The 19516-nt window shown below is 44.2% G+C and overlaps 1 protein-coding gene across 1 annotated transcript in view; it reads right to left on the bottom strand.

The window, feature by feature from the left end:
- FGFRL1 (fibroblast growth factor receptor-like 1) overlaps positions 1-19516 on the bottom strand; it is a gene marked incomplete at its 5' end in the record, with an annotated part of 168225 nt that overhangs the window by 64638 nt on the left and 84071 nt on the right. The gene's annotated exons all lie outside the window — the stretch shown is intronic.

Raw genomic sequence — 19516 nt, 5'->3', positions numbered from 1 at the left:
CAGACCACGGTCTGCCCAGAGCCTTCCATGCCTGCTCCACAGTCAGCAGATAATCCATTACACCAAGAAGCTCTGATGAAACCCCAGATACAACTGATTTTTTAAACCTGTCACAACCACATTGAGATCCAGGCAGAGGAGAAGCAGATGGTTATTTTGCTGCTATGGACAGAAATGTGGAGACATGGATTAGCCCTGGGAGAAATGTCCCTTGAGAGCACCTAATCCTTTTTTAGACCCTCCAAGAGCTGCTCAGACTTTCTTTCCAGAGACATCACCTTTGCAGACCTCCCCAAAAAGTCTCCAGTTTTAATCCGAATTAGCTCCCATCTCTGTGTCCCAGCATTCTTACATACCCCGGCACTGCCCCAGCTTTCATCCCCCAACAGCCTTGGATAACACCTATGAAGCGCACCAGAACATCCTTTCCTTCTCCTGTGCTCCAAGTTTGATACTCAGCAGCCATGAAGTAGTGGCCTCCATTGCCTCTACCACACATTAGCAAAGCTCCCTCTTTTCTCCAGCAAAGCTTGAGGAAGGATGTACTGACCACAGGGGAGCCTCATGTCACCGATGCCAAATCTACCAGACCCCACTCTGCTTTACAGTTATCCTAAAGGAATTCAGATTTCAGCAGTAATTTCAAAGGTGCTTGCCTGCCCTCAAGCGAAGTAGATTTCTCCTCCATAAATTGGCTGTGCTGATATCCCAAGCTTGTCTTGCCATCAAAAATATGCTTACCTGATTTCTTCCTGGGTTATTGGAGGATTAATACACTCAAAACTGTGCAATAATTTGAAGAATAAGACACGTATGCAAGTGATAAGTTTCAGTAGAGTACTTTAAGCAATAGTGAAAATTAAATGGTGTATATGTACTATGTGACACAAGCAGTTTTCTAAGACCTCTGTAGGTAACCTGCAAGGAAGTGTTTCTTTTACCATTACATTGGCACATTTGCAGAGAAATCCAATGTTACCCAGGGCTAAGGAAACTCTGTCAAATAGCTACCAGTGTTAAAAAGAGGAATTTCCCTTACTTAACCTTTTGAGGAACGAGAGGTTAACAGAAAAGGTAAATTGTAAATCTTTCCAATTTAGAAAGTGGGGCCTTTTCAACAGCATTTTCAAGGAAATCTACTGCCAGAGTGTTCCCAGAATTAAACTGGAAAACCTGACACCTTTAACAACTTCCTGCCACTGTATAACTGTCAGCGTTGCATGGATTTTATCAACCCAAAAGTTGCATTTCAAGGTTAGGAAACCTTTGCATTCATACCTTTTTGGGTTGTTTTTATACAGTTTTCTTTCCTTTGCAGCCCCAAGATACCAGGCTGAGGAACCCTGGGAAAGGCAGCACTGTGTTTTTTACAGATTCTTCCTTTCCCCATGAAACGCCATGCAGCAAAGATCTGAACAGGAGAGTTTTGGGCCGCTGCCATGGTCCAAAATGGCTCAAATCTGTTGCCCTTCATGTCACATCATGAGACAACTTCCACAACTGCTGCTAAAGGGGCAACCATCATCAGCATGACTACCACTTGCCATGCAGTTGAATCCAGATGTCATAACAAAAATTAGAGCTCCACAAGGATGGACACTGTCCCTCTGGATGCACACAAGTGGCATATACAAGACTGAGGTAGCAAAGCAATACCCAGTGGTACCCAGTAGCTAAATGCCAGAACCAGGATTAAATCCAGGTTTCTGAACTCCTTGCCTCACATCCAGTCTGGTGTGGTGCCTGTCTCTGGGGTAAAGAGGAAATTCGGCTTAGCTACCTGTGCTGAACACAGTTTAGGGTCTGAAGTGAAGTTATGGTCTTGCTGTGTTGATACCACACATGGATGCACACATTTCTTACGACCTTATCAGCCTAGATCAACTTGTTTTTAAAAAAATTACAGTTCCTCTCTTTCTTGGTCTCTCTCTCACATGCACTTAGAAGTCAAATCAGCATCATCAAGATCACGACACTGCGAGTGACCAGCATGGAAAAAGGTCCCAATATTTTACTGCTCCATCCTGCTTATTACAGAAAAAGTGCTGGCTTTCTTCTTCAGAAATGTCCTAGGGTACAGCAACCCATTTTAATCACTGTGAAGACATTCATGTCTCTGTGCTTCAGCCACATTCCCAGGGCACTGAGAAAGCTACATCTTATGATTTGATCACTTTTACTAACTAAAGAAATGCAATATTACAAATACAACCCAAAAAGCAGCCCCCAAGCATGCACTTCGCTCTAAAGAGAAAAGCAGAGGAGCTGACAGGAAGGGAGCTCACATGGGAGGAAGAGACTGCGACTGTAGAAAATGTTTCTACGGTGCTGTTAATTATTTTAAAGCCATCTTCACCATCCCCCACAACGTGCTATTTTTTCAATTTATCTTTTTATATATATAACAGAAAGAGCATTTGAGACCGGAGAAGGCATTCGGTTCAGCTGTCCACTCTCCGTCCTGCAAAACCACAGGGCACCCTCTGTATTTCCACCTCCACCGCGCCGGGGAATGACATCACCTCTGCTCGAGGGGGCCAACAAAAATAACTGTTACTGACCAAGAGCGCTATTGCAAGGAATATTTTTGGAACCGTGCTCCGCATTCCTCCGAGTCCCCTGCTTCCTAGTCCAAACATATCATGGCCTAAAAATTCCTCGCATTTTCTATGCAGTGTTTCCTTTGGGCTCGCACAATGGGGCAGTTCTTCTGCTCAGCAGCGCTAGTGTTCTGGAAAAGGAAGGGGGAAAAAAAGAAGCCAAAGCAGTAAATAACCCTAATGGCAACCACAGGGGCCGCAGTGTTATTTTTAGGTTGGAAAAATGATGCAGAAAGCAAGAGAGTCACCTCAGATTTACCTTCCACTGCCCTTTACTGAGCAAAGGCCGAAGAGCTCGGCCGTGTCTTCCACGTGGCGGGAAGGGGGGACTCACCTATGTCTCTGGCAAAGACCCGGCTATTTAGAGGGATTTTGCATGGAAGGAGGAGGCCGGGAGGATGCAACATCTCCCTCTGACAGCACCTCTGGGGCTGTGCAGAGGGTAACACAGCCCCAGATCTTCTCACCTCTGTGCTCAGCTGCGAGGAGCACAAAGCAATGGAGACAAAGTCTAGGTTGTGTCCAGGCCATCATTTTCTAAGGGGGAAGCGTAGGAGTCCATGTGGGGACTTTCTCCTAACATCCCACCCAAGTGACACAGCACCCATCCCCTCCTCTCCCACGCATGTCCGTGTATTGACACAAGGTCATTCTGGAGGCTTTCTTACCAGCAAACAAATTATTTTGCCAAAACGTGTATACCTAAAAATACTCCAGCCTAAGTCAAGAAATGGAAAAAGCTCTTACTTTGAGCTTTACTGCTCATGTCCACCATTTTTTGTCTCCTTCATTGGAAGAAAACCATTTTCCTTATCATCAAGGTAAAAGCCATGGCTGATCTCGCAGGGAGAAGTTACAGGTTCCTAAACGGCAGCTCCATTCCAGCCCTGCTCTGCCCCAAGCAGTACTGTTTACCCAAATTTCTATTTGAATTGAAGGAGAGGTTATGAAACAATATACACTCTACTGGCCAATGCTTTGTTTCTCTTTTTAGCTGCCCAGATAAGAAAAACAATGCAGAGAAGAAACAAATAGGGAGCATAAAGAGGCCGTTTCTGCACAAGATTTAGAAACTCCCTTTACCTTTTTGTCTCTCTGTGACTCTGCCAGTCCTTGATCAAACTTCATCTGCTTAGATTATAGTCTGGGACTTGCTGTTTGCCGTGCCCTACCCTTTCCACTCATAGTTGGGTCTTGAAGCACATGTTTATTAGAATTATTATGTTTTTAAAGGTATTGAGAGTCACTGCACATCCACAAACAAACCAGCTGCCCTAAAACTGTTTTCAGACACAAGGAGAGCAAACAAAATTCACTCTTTGGGGTGTTACAATTGAGACAAGGAATGGGCTGGGGAAATCAGTATTTAGGTGGAACTAATTAGCAATGACTAAAAGCTAAATGACAATGTAACCCATAGCCCCCTTGTGGGATATTCTAAAATGGCTGTGCATGTCTGAAGCATTTCAAGGACTTTCATTATCTGCTCAGTCTAGCGCTTTCACAGCTCAGATAAATCAGTATTTTCAACCACAGCATTCAGCCTGTTGCCCTGCGAAATAACTCCCCAGTCACATCATCCAGAGATACAGAAGCACACAAAATATGATCTCTTTTACTAGGCTAATAAAAATCAGAAAGCACACTGTATAAATTTTATAGACCTCGAAGGTCTATCTTCCACAGGAGGAAACTCTGACTCCAGGCTACTGTCGGCGCCGTAACCGAGAGAAAAATATTTGTCGGTTGCTTTGGAAAACCCACCAGATAGGAGTCACCAGCGAGGCAAAATAACAGAGCTGTAAACTTACCTGAGTCTTTCCTCTGTGTGGAGCTCTTTCATGTTACGCTTTCATCTTGCAGACCAACACCTGTAGAGCCACATGGGGAAAAAAAGGGCCAAGCAGCAAGGAAAATACTTCTGCCTCGTCGAGCCTACCCCGGGCAGGCAACTCTATACTATCAGAATGCAGAGCGCAAGGGCCATATGGGTCTCGCTCGCAGCCCCGCTGCATCGCTGAGCTGAGCCCGGGGTCACCGGCTCCCTCCAGCTAAGCCGGGCTGGGGGCGTTCAGAGGAGAGAAGGCGCCTGCTCTGTGCAGAAAGTCCCGCTGATTTGGTAGGGCGATTTGGGGAAGCTATCTGCGCTCAGCTTCTGGCTCTTGAGATATGACTGCGTCGCTGAGCGCTCTGAAGTATGTCAAGCACAGCCCTCGTGGCGGTGTCGCTCCTTGCTGAACCCGAGACGAGAGATCGGAAACCCAAACACCTCCCAAAAGACACCTGGGTGCCTCCCAGGAGCTACGTCCTGAGCTGAGAAGATCCATATGGATTCAGCTTGTCCCCAGAGTGCGAGGAGGCAGGGTGTGAAAGCAGGGGAGGGAAGACAAGGAAAAGATTGGTTCAATTTTCCCCAAAGAAGCCAAGGTGCTGAGCTAATGCTTTTATAAAAGCTGAAGGACCAGGCAGGAGATGCAAAGTAGGACTTTTCAATGGTCAGATTGGTGAAAGTGGGAAGAAGCTGAACACTGGGGTCTCACGGGAGAGAGAGATCATGCTTTGAGCAGAATCTGGGAGCTACAGGAAGGGCACCCAGCAGAGGCAACCTGGAAACCCAGAGAGGCACTAATCGGTATTTTGGAGATCACCTCAAGCTTGGAAGGAGGACCCCTGCACCAGCAATAGGTTTACCTCTTTCAATATAGTTCCTGCATGGTACAGAGCAGAAAGTGGCTACTTCAAAGAGCTTTCTGCAAAAATCCACATCTGTTTGCTTGCGGGCAAATCCTCGTGCCTCAGACAGGTGAAATCAGGCACTTCAATAAGTGCCCTGGATTCTCAGGAAGTTCCTCAAGACCCCAAACTTCATCCAGTTTCCTTGAGATCAAAGGCACGAATGATGTCCTGAGCGCAGACCTGAACAAATGTCTTCATGTGACTTAGTGGAAGGCTCCACTTCTAAAAGCAGTTATGGTTTTCCACAAAAGGGACATTTTTCTCCTCAGGTTGTTTGGGTCCAGAGTGCCTTTCCACGTGGAAACACTCCTCCTCACCTTAATTTCAGTGATTCAGGATTGAACAGCTTCAGAGGTGGGACACAATGGTTGTAACAATTAAAACCATCCAGAGACCATCATAATTTTTGCTTCTCCAATAACCAAGGAAGTGATAAACTATGGGGCAATATGAGCACAACTGAAAGCCAGAAAGTGCTTTTTACTTCCCCCATGATGCCATTTAAGTCAGGTTGCAGAAAGAAATACAATTCACGCCAGGGTAAGCAAGATTTGGGGGGAAAGGAGAGAGGAAGAACTCTACTAAGTTCCTCAATTGTGATTAACTTAACTAATCTGAAGCATCCCATCTTCACAGGAGAGAGAGGGAGCCACAAGAGCAGCTTAGCCCAGGTTACTGAGATGAGGATCCCATCCCCTAGTGGAAAAAGCAGTGGCTGCCTCCTCAGCCCAGCTTTAGTCCCAGTTTTGGTGCTAAAAGATGGAACAAATAGATCTGGCTCATGACTTTGACATTCGCTCTGCCATCATCATCAGCTCCATCTGATAGGATGACACTGCTTAAGCTGTGGTAGCCAGAGGAAATCCAATGCTAAGGAAATGGACATTCATTTAATGTTTATCTAGGATCTGCTCCACCAATGAATTCCAGATGTTGGCTTTAATTGTCGCATTCTGGTATGTTTAAGCAGCAGGAGTTCGTAAGGCGGATTTGTAAATCAATCTGGCAGACTCAGACTGAATCCCATCTTTGCCAGCTTTTCTAAGTAAGAAGATGCTCTTAAAATATTAAGTACTTAACGTGTCTGCAATGCAAAAGGAAGGAAAGATTTTTTTTTAAAAATCCCTCCCCTGATGTTTTTCTCCTTTTGCTCCTTCTCTCCTCCATTTCCTCCCTGCAGAACTGCAAGACAGCTGTTCCCCTCTGATGAGTGCAATGAATTTTAGCAGTCCCACAGCTAACGAGGGCAAGTATTGGGATGCCTCCCTGCAACACAGGCAGGGCACCTTGCTCCTCGCTCACATAACGTCCTTCGGATTAACCCCACTGATTTCCCACCACAGCCAATGCAACTGCATGCACAGATTACATCCAGAAACAGAGTTCCTGATATTTGAGCCTGGAGTTTTCTTAAAGCAGAAAAAAAATAAAACATTGATTACTGCAGCCTTGGGACTGTCTCAGGCCCCAGCTTCCATGTTCTTGTTAATTTGTATTTAACTATTACAACAGTTACAACTTATACAGAGGTGGTACAGAAATGTCTTTCATAGTCTGAATCCCACAGCATCATACAAGCTCCGGGTTAGACACGAGCAAGCATTGCCATTGCGTGACTTCACACAACAGCTGAATGTGTTGGACTGCTGATAGAGGGATTTCTTATTGTGACAGCCAACCTACTGGCCAGATCTTGCTTACAGGAGAGAAAACTATGTTAAAAAATATCTTTAGCTTAAGTGCTATGTCCCTACTGGCTAGGGCAGACACTAGAGCTCATTAAAATCGCTTTAGAAACCCGTTTTCTCAATTTCCTTTCAAAACACCTGCTCCTGAGAAAGCACCTCAGCATTCAACACATGTGAACCCTACTTACATTTTCTCAGGAATGCATGCTTAGCACACACATTTTTCAAAGGTGTCACTGGATGGTTGGGTAGGGTTTCAAAACCTTTCAGCACTGGCAATACTCATCCCATGGAAGTCCATGGGAATTCTTCAGAAGAGGTTGACTCAGCCTCAGCTGACTGCTTTTGAAAACCTGCCCTTTATCTTCCACCTTTGACGGCCCCAGAGATAAAAGGTGCTGTAGGTTCAGTTTACCATCCTCCTTTAAAAATACACACCTCTAAGTGGGGTCCACTTCTTCCCTCACTAAGAACATGGAAAGCATTTCACTCATGGCCCGAGTCGTGCCATATTTGAAGAGGAAGTGACAAAGGCAGCGATTAAAATTCTACCCATTACTTTACATGCTGAGCAGAGACCAAAGTATCAGCAAAAAACTGGCTGTACCATCTCAGCTTAGCAGTGGTTTAGCTGGGGATTTGAGGCTGGGGAAGAAATCACAAATCCCCCAAAATAGCCAGGAAGAAGAGAACAGCCTTGAAAATACCTTACAAGGCCATGGGACCATCGCTAAGCAAGGCACAAAAGCAGCACCAGACCAGTAAGTTAAATCACTATCATTGTGCATCGTGGAGAACTGGGGTGGCATCAGGCATCACGTCACATCTGACAGACAAAAAGGCAGCTCAGGAGTCCGTCAAGGTTTAGGACACTGGAGATTTGTCCACAGCAAACAGGTTTCCCATGCTAGGCATCAAAAAAGCTGGTACAGGGCTGCAGGGAAGTAACTGTCCATAGGAAGAGCAATAACATTCTGGAAAAACACGCTGTAGCAGTAATAGAGAACTGCAGGCAACTTGTTGAGGTTTTTCTCCTATGTCTGAAACTATTTCTGCAGTCTATAGCATAGGAGAAAAGATTAACAGATTTGGCCCCAGACACAGAAGTGTTTTCTCCAAATACCAGGTGGGAAGGATCTAGTGAATCTTTTAAAGCATTTATCCTTCAGCACATGCCAGCATGGCCTTGGAGGAACAGGGATGCTGTCACAGGATCTGCAAGATTCCCTCCCTCGCTGCAGATGCTGAATGATGACAAAAATGTGACTTGTGAGCAGTGCAGCATGCAGCCCGTCCTCCTGTTAAACGGGGAGCCTTGAACAGAAGGGCTGAAAATTCCCGAGAAGAGCTAACATAGGTCAAACAAACAAACAGCAATAACCACATATAAGGCATAACTTCAGTATTTAAGGTTTAGCAGTTTAATTTGTAGTTGACTATGTCCATGACCCAGGTTTTGCCCAGAACAAGGGCAAACTGTATCCAAATCATTCCTGGCAAAGGGACGGGAGATACACATGAGCGCAGACGGTACCGAGGACATCGCATGGCCAAATTCCTTTCTGATGCAATTCCACTCGTCTGCCCCTGAAAGCTGTTGCCCTTTTGTCTGTTTACTGTGGCAAAGTTTCAAGGGGCCACCACAAAATTCTCCATAATTAGCCAAGGATGGAGCACCCAGAGAACAACCTCTTTTTTCTGAAGGTCACATAGACATGTTTTTACAATGGCCCCAATTACAGTTTCTCAAACACCTTCCCACAGGCTCTGAAAACCATCCCAATGGAAAGGGGCTGATGGGGTCCACTCAGATGAAACCAACTGATCTGCCAATGTGAGCAGGAGAAGGCTTGCATCTCAGGAGGACTCCTGTCAGGATGGGAGGAGTACAACTAGCGCCTTGCTTGCACTTCAAGCCAAAGGTACAGAGCAGCTTCTCAAAATTCACCCTCAACATTACTCACTTCCCACAAGTGAAGGTTGCTGCATCTTCCGAGCATCCTTGAAGAAAAGGGATTAACAAAACCACACTCAAAGCAGAGCAGGGCACAGGAGACCTTGGCTGAAGCAACCCTTTTGATGTCAAATTCCCACAGCATTCTCCTGGGTTGGATTTTCTCCTGTCAAAGCACACGGGAGGGCTACCAGGAGAAACTGCAGTGGGCTACCAGTTGTCAGGAGACGCTGGAAACAGAGCACAAACACTGGGCTTTGCTGGGGATTGGGGAGGTGCCATCCCGCTCCTCCATGGGATTCCTGGGATTGCTCTGGAGAGAGCAGCAGGCAGGTCTGGGAATCCCAGCCCACGTCTGAAGTGGATCCAGCTCCCTTCCCAAATTCCCTGCTAGCGAATGAGGACGACTGTCACTGGCTCTTCTCTCAGCAAAGGTGAGATGAAGATCCTTGTTTACTTCAGTGGAAAGGTCATCATAACTTATTATGGCTTGAAAGGAACCCAACTCAAAACCAACATGCCAACTCATATGGTTTCTCTTTAAGAAGAGAAACATCTAATACTGGACCAATGAAAACTCAACAAAGAATTTGGTGGCGATGCTTTTTCCAAATCAAAATAGCTTCGCAATGGAGGATTCGGTCTCAAATATCTCAAAGCCCTTTGTTGACGATCAAGCAGAAAACTGACTCGACTCAATAGTTCAGCTGTCTTGGCAACATTTTTCAGGGAAACAGTGAATTGCAAGTAAAAAAAAAGGTAATAAAAGTCCTATGCATAATTTGGATTGTGTAATAAACATTCATATTCTGCATTTTTTGCCCTATAGCCTTTGTAATGTGTCTGTAAGAAAACTGTATACACACACAGGAACACACACATCTATAGCAAGATGAAAGAAAAGAAGAAAGACATCAGCTGCCTTTGTTACACTGGACCATTGCAATGGAAAAGAAAATTATTTGCTTCCTTTTAATTTACATGAGTTATTTTCTGCACAGGCCTGTTAATAATTTAGCTTGTTATTAAACAACAGCATTGTTCTCACTGTTTGTCTCCCTATTGTCCTGCCACTTGCAGTAATTTAAAACAACCCCAAAGAAATCACAGACAGATGCATTGCGCAGAGGACAGATGTGTTGACCCATACAGCGCTGTAGCAGCGAAGCTTGCAAGGTATGTTTATGTTCTTTGCTTTTACTGCACATTAAAAGAAGGTTCACTTGAAAACATTAACTTGAGAGCTGCAAAATACATCATGGGAGTAGAAAGCAGAGGGATAAATTTTGTGTTATCTGATTCCTTTCACTGCTCGGAGAGGTTTTTTTCCCTTGGCTTCGGTGCAAGGAGCAGGTTCCACCCGTCAGCGTGGCCAGAGCAAAACTGACATTTTATGAGTGGAAACAGTCCAAGGATGGTGGCTTATGCTCTTAACATCCTGACATCCCAACCTCTGCGAGCGGCAGCGGCGCTGCTTCCAGCGGCTGCAGAACACCTTAAAAAGCAGCACGAACTGACAATGAAAATAAACCACGGTTGCAGCGCTGCTGGAGTCTGGCAGCCCTTAGCAAATACAGCAGCGTCTGGGTGTTAAAATACATAAATCTGTCATCATTACCAGGCTACGGGGTCGTCATCCTATTCACAAAATAAAAGAACTGTGCATAATCAGTAGGGCAGGGAGTTCAGAACAAAGTGCGCCTTTTACAAACTCTCGACTGCTGATAGATGGATGTTTGCAAGGGACTTAATGTCTTTAACAGGGTACGTTTAAGAAGGAGTGTAGGTTTCAGAACTCCTGGGATTAGTGCTTTTTTTTTTTCTCTTCTTTTCCAAATTTATTGCCAAAAGTGTATAATGTAAACACTCAGGTCTTCTGACTACGAAACCCACGTTGTTATAAAGTAAGAAGAATCAAAGCGTTCGAGCACAATGATATTATTCATCACGCACAACACAGAATATGTTCTTTCTTTCATCAAACAAAAACAAATCGGATTTTAAAATAGGTTTACACACTAATTGCCAGCAGTTTTGCCGTTTGTTTTTTTTCTTCCTTTTCTCCATCTTTTTCTTAATGTGGATGCCAAAGACAGCACAGGAAAGGTAGAGAACCAGACCCTAGAGGAATGTAAAAATACACCTCCTCAACAACCATACAGTTTAACAGGGAACGCACCGACATGTATGGATCAAGGAGCAGCACGTGGGCAACTGATGGTGTGTATGTGCATTTACACATAAAGAAGGAGTCTCCAAAATCAACATTCAAGCTACACCTTATAAACTAGCCCAACTTGGTGCTGTCCTCTCTATAATAAATATTATACACCGTGTCTTAATTTGCAAATGTTCCTTTTGTGCATTTTTCAATTAACTGATATCAAAAGGTCTAAAATTTGGCTAAAAAACACTCTCAGTGGGATTTACCAGGCAAATAGAGGACAGCAGAGCTGTATGATGGCACCAGTGAATGGGACACAGTGCTCTCTGGTGACATTGTGCCCATGAAGCTCAACCCAGCTCCAGTGGTCCTCTGAGTCCAATGAGGCCATGCTAAGTCCTTCACTCCCAGCCTTTGGCAAGAAGAGGAGGGATGGAGCCCAGGCGCCAAGGAAACACTGTCACGAAAAGGGGAGCGCAGTAGTGGTTGTAGGAAAGTTAACAGAAAGATCCTACTACTTGGGGAAGACCGTCACCTTGGATAGTGAACATCTTGGTAGATACCTCAGAACTGGTGATGACCAGGTCTGCAATTAGCATGATGTCTTCTCATTACTTGGGGCGCTATTAATTAAAAGACTCTTCACTACTATTCCGCAGTCACAGCAGACCTTGACTGGTAATCTAGACTATCTGTGTGCCTGCTTTCCACACACATACATAGCTCCTGCTTGGACCAGGGACTGCCTTGGCTTTACTCACAGATATGGCTATTTCTAAGTATTATAGACCCATAAAGGTGGAGAAATCAGTGGCTGTGCACATCAGCCTTGCTCTGTCAACAAGGGCTGAAATTCTGCCCATTAACTGTATGGAGGATCGTAACAAGAGAACTCTCATTAATAAAGTCAGAGGCAAAAGATGTTTCTAGCCTCAGACACACTGACGAGAAACACCCAACATGTACGCCACAAACTCATTGGGATCAGGGACTAATTCTATTAATAAGATTTAACAGAAGGAAGCCATAAATTGCTCAGATCAAACACACTTTTAACACCAGCCTGCCTGGCATTGCGTATTGCTTTCATCCCCAAACAGTATTTGTGCAGCAAAGAGAGCTACACTTCGCCGTTTGCACGGGTGTAGCAGCAGCCACACACCCCAGCGCATCTGCAAAGGATTGTGGGCTAAATGCATCCATATGTCCTGCATGCCTCGCATTTACGCTGGCTGCAGCTCCGGTTTGCCACAGTCTACCACAGGATGGAGTGTGGGGGGAAATTGTATATATCCATACATATATGTATGAATTTCATGCTTACATCCATGGAAAAAAAATCTTTTCATTTCCTTTAAATTGCCAACAGGTGTTGTCACCTTCTTAACTCGGCTTCTATGTTACAGCTTCACGAAGGGAAAAAAAGAAATCAGCACAAAACAGTGAGGCTTTTGTTAGCCAGAAAATGATGTATTGATAAACGTACTGTAAAGTTTGTTACAAAATCAAATGAAACTAATAAAAGCTAACAAAGATCTTGTAAAAACTGTGGACATTATACAGCATTAGCACTGAGCTACATTACAGATCTGGACTTGGGAGGACCAAGGCTGCTGCCTGGTTGCGATGCTTTCCAGCCTTTTACACCCGTTCACCAAAAGCCATCAATCACATTGCTCAGTGCTACATTTTTGATCCATCATTATTAGGATAGTTACAGCTAATGCTGGCACTCACATCATCACCTCTTTATGGAGAAGGAGCTTTTCAGGAAAGGGGCTGTTGTGACATCAATTTAGTGTAGCACTCATCAAAATTACTAAAATGAGTGAAGTCATTTTTCTGCAGCAATCCAGGAATAGTCACCTTTTCATTTCGGAGTTATTCCTCTCTCCTCCTTTCCTTTCCCAGGACAGTGGACATTTTCCAGGACTCAACATGCTGCATATTGGGATAGGAAGTTTGTCAAAAGCTAAGCAGGATTCCCCAACAGAGGAGGAAATGAAGGAGCACTGAAATTCAGGGGATAGGAATCAGTGATTGCTTTTAGATTCCTTTTAGTATGTGTGCTTCTGCTGTCCTTGGGCAACACCAAGTTTGGTCAGGGTGTGTGTCTTTATGCCTACGCTAATAAACACTCAGAAGGAAGAGCCTTCACTTGGGTGAGGGCATCATTAGTCAGTGATGAGTCACAGTGGAAAAGGAGCTTCGTTTCCAAGTGAACAGTTTTTAGCTATGAGTTTGCACCAACACATGAAAATACATCTCATGTACCAAGCATTTCACTGACTCCTCCAGTCAATGGGATCAGGTCATGCAGATTGACAGTCTCTTCCTACAGGCTGACACACAGGACCTGCTCACTTGACAACACCACTAAGACAAGCCTTGTTATGAACTGAAACCCTACCCACACCTCCACAGAGACGTTGCTGTGACCCAGTGACACCACACCACACGCCAACAAGAAGTCCTTGTGCAATGATTGCAATTGCTAGGCCTTGAGAAGTAAACTAAGATTCCCCTTTTCTGCTCAGGTCCCAAAGGCCAAAACCAATCTGAGCTTTAATTAGCAACATAACCATTACTAAGCATCGATGACTATGGCCAGATCCTCATCTGGTGTTAATCATGCTGCGTATGCACGGGAGGCCACCAATGTAGATCCAGCTGCCGGATTGGGGCCTTAACAAATTAAACACGAGAACTCCGTTACTGTTTATTGTCACACAGAATTCTTCATTTCCATATAACAACTGCCTAATTATCATCAGTCATGATTATATGCCCTGTGATTGTGTTAATGGTCCCATGCTGGATGGGCTGCCTTTCAAACTTCGTGTTGAAGCAAATGCTCTAAAGATGGATTGCGAACTCCATACCATGACCAGCACAAGCTACCCCTCCTTGTTCTCAGATGCAAATACTGCAACTTTTTATCCTCTTTTTTTTAAGTGTTGACTCATTTCAGTTTTTGCTTAGCATGAGCAGTCCCTTGGTGCACACATTGCTGACTCAACGTTGATTCACATCTTCTTGCTGAGCTCATCTCTCTCTGGTCCCCAGAGTTTATTAAGAGGCCAAAACCCAAACATAAATGGATTTGTCATGCTTTTCCAAGATGGCTGGTGGCACCTGACTCTGGGCTACAAATGTTTTCTCAGCTTTTGCACTATAAATGAGTTCTGAGACACGGATTGATGACTTCATTGGAGAACTGTAATGCAAACCATATTTTACTGTACTTGACTTTTTTTTCACACAGTATTTTCTACTACTCTAAGCAAAAAAAAAAGCACATTAGAATAAATATCCATTCAGACATTGCCATGACTTTTTTCAGGATACTTATGCTGACTGTTTAAAAAAAAAGGTTATTTTAATGCAAATTTTTCACACATGCTGGTTATCAAAGAGAGCTTTCTTTGGACAAGCTGTAAAAAAGCATAAAATAGCAGCTGGCTCAGCAGGGAAAAGCCACTTTCAAGATAAATCATCTGATGTCAGGGAAGATCTCGAAGCAATCCATTGCAGCAGACAGAGAGCAAGACATTTAATAGTAAACTTGATTTGTTTAAAAATAAAATGTAGCTCAATTCCTGAACCACCCGTCAGAGGTTTAGGACAGAAGCTGCACTCCTCCTCCTGCTCTCTGCATCGAGATTTTACTACTCCACAGCCCAAACAGGGCCAAGCAGCTTGGTCACTCAGAGGACCAGGCACCAGAGGGGGATATCAACTGGATGGATGATGGAGTCTTCACCAAAATCTTCCTCCAAATAAACCCAAAGAGGAGAAAAAACAATTGCAGCAGTCAGAGACATAGGGCAAGAAAGAGAAACACAGGAGCAGCTGTTTCTTGGACTTAAATGTTGATTTTTTTTGTGCTGAGAGGCACCCAAGCAAGTTGTGTCTTTGACAGTTTACAAACTCCAAGTGAAGCAAGAAGTCCACAGTGCAGAGACAACCCCAAAATCTACTCCTGTTGCTGCTTCCTTTTTCTTAGGTAACAAGAAACATGCATGCAGATGCAAAAATAGAGAGGGTTTGATCTTTCATCACTTGGTTGAGCAACTGATGCAAGATGAAGTATTTACTGGCAGCACCTGTAGCAATACCCCGCATGCTGCAATGCTGGCACACCTTGCAGGATTTGGCCCATAACACTTCTGCAAGTGAAAAGTCCTCTGTGTTGTGTATTAGTGAAAGAGGTCATTATGCTACAGCATAAATATTTACTAATAGTCCATCCTACAGCTGTTCACCAACAATTTTCCTTTCAGAGAATGGCCAGACTTCTGGAACAAGTGGTAATGTTTATTATGGCAGAAAGAGATGGTAATGGAGGTTGTCCAGCACTTCCTTGTTAGAAAACATTGCTTTCAGTTATTTATAAATCAGAGAAAGCTCACCTATTTGGGCATACAATGGCTCTGTATGTGCAACCTCACAGTTTCTCCAAGCTACCCACAGCTTGATACAGGCTTCGGTTACACCATCACACGCTATTTTTTCCTGCAGAACATACTTCCCTTCAGCACACGAGGTGGACAGCTTTCAAATAACAAAAAGCTATTCAACATTTGTCTCTTCCTCTTTGGTCTTAGGCTTCCTTTTAGACTACACTGGCAAGGAAGTTTTGTTCTGCAGTAAAGAAACTGCAAGTTTCAACCAAGCATCTAAAACTAAAACAGTTATTTTTCACACCTGCAGATTATAAATCAGCTCTTCTGAATTGATTCAGCTGGGAACAAACCTTAAAGATCAGGTTTTCATGGGCGTCATTGTACAAATAACTTTCTGGGAATCACAGAATCATAGAACCGTTTGGTTGGAAAAGAACTTTAAGATCATCAAGTCCAACTATAACCTAACTCTACCAAATCTGGAGCTAAACCATGTCCCTTAGTACCACGTCAATGTGTCTTTTGAACACCTCCAGAGATGGTGATCCAACCACCTCCCTGGGAAGTCTATTCCGCTATTTAACCACCCTCTCAGTGAAACAGTTTCTTCTAATGCCCAAACTGCACCTCTCCTGGCATAACTTAGGGCATTTTCTCTCGTCCTGTCATTTGTTACTTGGGAGAAGAGACCCACACCCACCTCACTACCCCCTCCTTTCAGGCAGTTGTAGAGGATGATAAGGTCTCCCCTCAGCCTCCTTTTGTCCAGACTGAACAACTCCAGCTCCCTCAGACGCTTCTCTTAAGTCTGATGCTCCAGATCCTTCACCAGTTTCATTGCCCTTCTCTGTACTCACTCCAGCAGGTACAGCACATTTTTTTTAGAGGAGCTACAGATAATTCTCCACAATAAGGAACCATTGCACTTAATGACTACAATTTAATACTGATTAAAGAGACGTTCCTCTTCCAGCATTTGTAAATCTGTCTGCAGTGCAACTGGCATCCCAAATCTTGTGGTAAGCCACAAAAACTATTAAGGCAGGCTAGGAGAGGAAATTGTAGTTTTGACTTATATTGGTTATCTGCTTTTACTGGCCTACATTTCACACAGGGGTGTATTAGAGCAGGATTCCTTGGATCTCTGGGATCCGCACTCGGCAGTCTGAGAAGATGGGGAAATAAGCAGGGCAGAAACCAATTGCTACCATCTGGGTTGGCAAAATCTTTGTCTCAGAAGGAAGATCAAAACCCTCGAATAAGAGAAGACTCCCTTCCAGCACAGCAGCAGTAAGATGCTAAATTGGGAAGAAAAGACTTTAGCAAGCATTATGAAGGAGGAATAGTCTTTTAGGGTGAGATTTAAGAGGTTTAGACTCAACTCTGAGCCACAGCTCATATTTTATGTGGTCTTGGACTAATCACCTGGTCTCTTTTTGCCTTAGTTACCATCTGTAAAATCACAGTAATTCGTCTCATCCGCACTTGCAGACTGAAAAGTTCTGCAGCCAGGTACCGTGCAGGTTTGTCTACCAGACGTGTGGAGGCAGACCTCAGCTTGCTCTGCTCGTGCTCTGAGCTGGCTGCCTGCAAGCAAGATCTGTCACGACAGCCACAGAGCGACACTTGAACAGACTTATACCAAAATTATTACATCTCATAGAGACCAACCTGCTACATAAAGGGAGCTCACCTCTGCCACGTCTGCCAGCACCCACTGATGGTGGTGGCTCCACTGCCCTTTTTTATTCCTTTGTACAATGTCACAGACTTCTGTTGGTTCCCTATACTATAATGGAATACAGAGACTAATAGAGTTAAGAGTAATTAGAGTTACATGGCCTTGAATGCAGGCAGAGATGTTCAAGGCTGCTGAATTTCAGTCTCGGCTCTCTGTAGGATGCTGGGTAAAGCTTCATCTTGTCCCGCTGCAGTGTCCAGGTATGTGACACAGCTGTGACAGCTCCTCACTCACCAGTGGTGTGGCAGAGCTCAGTTAAAGGAATACAGCACAAGTCCAAAACCTTAAATAAGGTACTGTATCAATTCCAAATATTACTGCTTAAATTCCTAGAATGTTTTCATGTCAGAATGAATTTCATTTTTTCAAGTCCCAATGTTTAATGTATCATTTAATGCTGTTCTTGTTTTAATATCTTAACCATCTTGCCCATGTCTGACACCTGCGTGGTTTTACATGTTTGGTGTCAGCAGTAAAGCTGGAATAAGAGGGCTTTTTCTCCTTTGAAGGAGTGGGAGAATAGAGAGGCCATATGGTTCAAAAAGCCATTCTCCCTAATGAAGTTTGTGTTTTCAGGAGCACAAACAAAACAGCTCCATCAATTTGATGTTGATCCTCAAAACTGACATGCCATTGGTTTTAAAACACTGCCCCCTTCTCAAAAACCAACACAAGATTGATTTGCTCTCAACCAAAAGCTTTTTCACCAAGCAAAACATGAGCATCTGGCCAAGGCATTAAATGTTTGGGTCCTTTGAAAGAATAAGTCAGTGATACCTTGTGTTTACTTGCAGACCTTGGCAAGAAAGACACTGGGGGAACATTTGTTTTGAAGGGAAATTGTTCTAGAGAAAAGCAATTGGTTTGAAACATTACATGAACACATCTGTACCACTGGAGCAGAGGGACATAAGTAATCCGTCAAAAATGACCTGAGCAACAACAGCACACAAGGGCACACTGCGAGACAAGGAAGGAAGGTGCAAAGAGTCGAAGAAATACTGGGTTTAGCCAGCACTAGAACAAGGATGCATGGAGACGAGCGATAAGTCAGCCCATAGGTCTGCCACACATTTAGTTTAAAGTTACCCTTTTCTTGGCATTTGGTGATCAATATTTGTTTGCATAGGGCTCAATCTCACACCCACAGAGGCCAGCAGGAGCTTGCCATTTCCTTCCATAGCTGCCCAGTGAGGCTCCAACTAACTGGTGTTTGTGCCCGGGGCTTTCCAGTGCCAAATATAATGAACACTATTGTTCTCAACACAATTAAATTTGATAATCCAATCATGATTTCCCTGAGCAACTTATTGGAGTCTTTGCCTCAATCTTTCCTGAATTCAAGTCCAACTTTTACTCGGTGCCTCCTGGCTTCTCCCTTTCATTGGTTTCTGCTGTGCTACCAAGAACAGTCAGAGCTTTCTCTGACTCGCAGACACCTTGATGCCTCTTTGCCTTGGAATAATGGGAGCGGGCTTGGGCCCTGAGCTTTATAGAAGATACTGGATGACAAAGAAGAATAAAGACTTTGGCAACCTCCACATACCGCAAAGGGACAAGCAGGACTGAAGCAGGCTCCTATAGCATTCCTTCTCCACACCAAACAGTCTGGAAAGCACATTCAAAAGGAGTCTGTATGGACATGGCTCTTTAGAGACTATTCCCACTTCACCCCTTTTGCTCAGTGTAGGAAAGAAAGATGGGTGAACGTGGATAGGAAAAAAGATGAACATGGAAAACTAAAGCTGCAAACTATGTAAATTATCTAAGATGGTCTTTGTGGTTTTATCCCACTGTTGCTACAGGAGTCACATCACAAGAAGGTTTCCTTCACTTTAGCATCACTTTCCTGATAAGACATTTACATTTTGGTCCCTCTGCCATACTGGCTCTGCACCAAAGTGCATTCTCCAAGAATCACCCTGTTATCGGGTGATAATCCTCCATCAAGCAGCCCCAAGTGTTGGTTACATGCTCTGAGCCCACAGCAGCTCTCCTGCTGTGAAGGGCAAGAAGAAGAAGAAACAGAAAAAAACAGGCCAAGTGCCAACCTGTAGGCAGCTGGAAACAGCCCTAAACTCTGTGCTCACTTCCAGTGTCTGAGAGAAACAGAACTTTGTAGACCAGACACTGGGGATGTTGATCAGGCAATAGGGTGAGCAAGATATCTCACCTCCTGCTTTGTAGCCCTCCCCTTTGCTCCCTCAGCATTCTCCAGCATGACAAT

This window comes from Mesitornis unicolor, unplaced genomic scaffold (assembly GCF_000695765.1).
Source record: "Mesitornis unicolor isolate BGI_N332 unplaced genomic scaffold, ASM69576v1 scaffold5412, whole genome shotgun sequence".
Taxonomy (NCBI): Eukaryota; Metazoa; Chordata; class Aves; order Mesitornithiformes; family Mesitornithidae; genus Mesitornis; species Mesitornis unicolor.
Note: the sequence above shows the minus strand (reverse complement) of the source record. Positions and strands in the feature narration are given on the sequence as shown.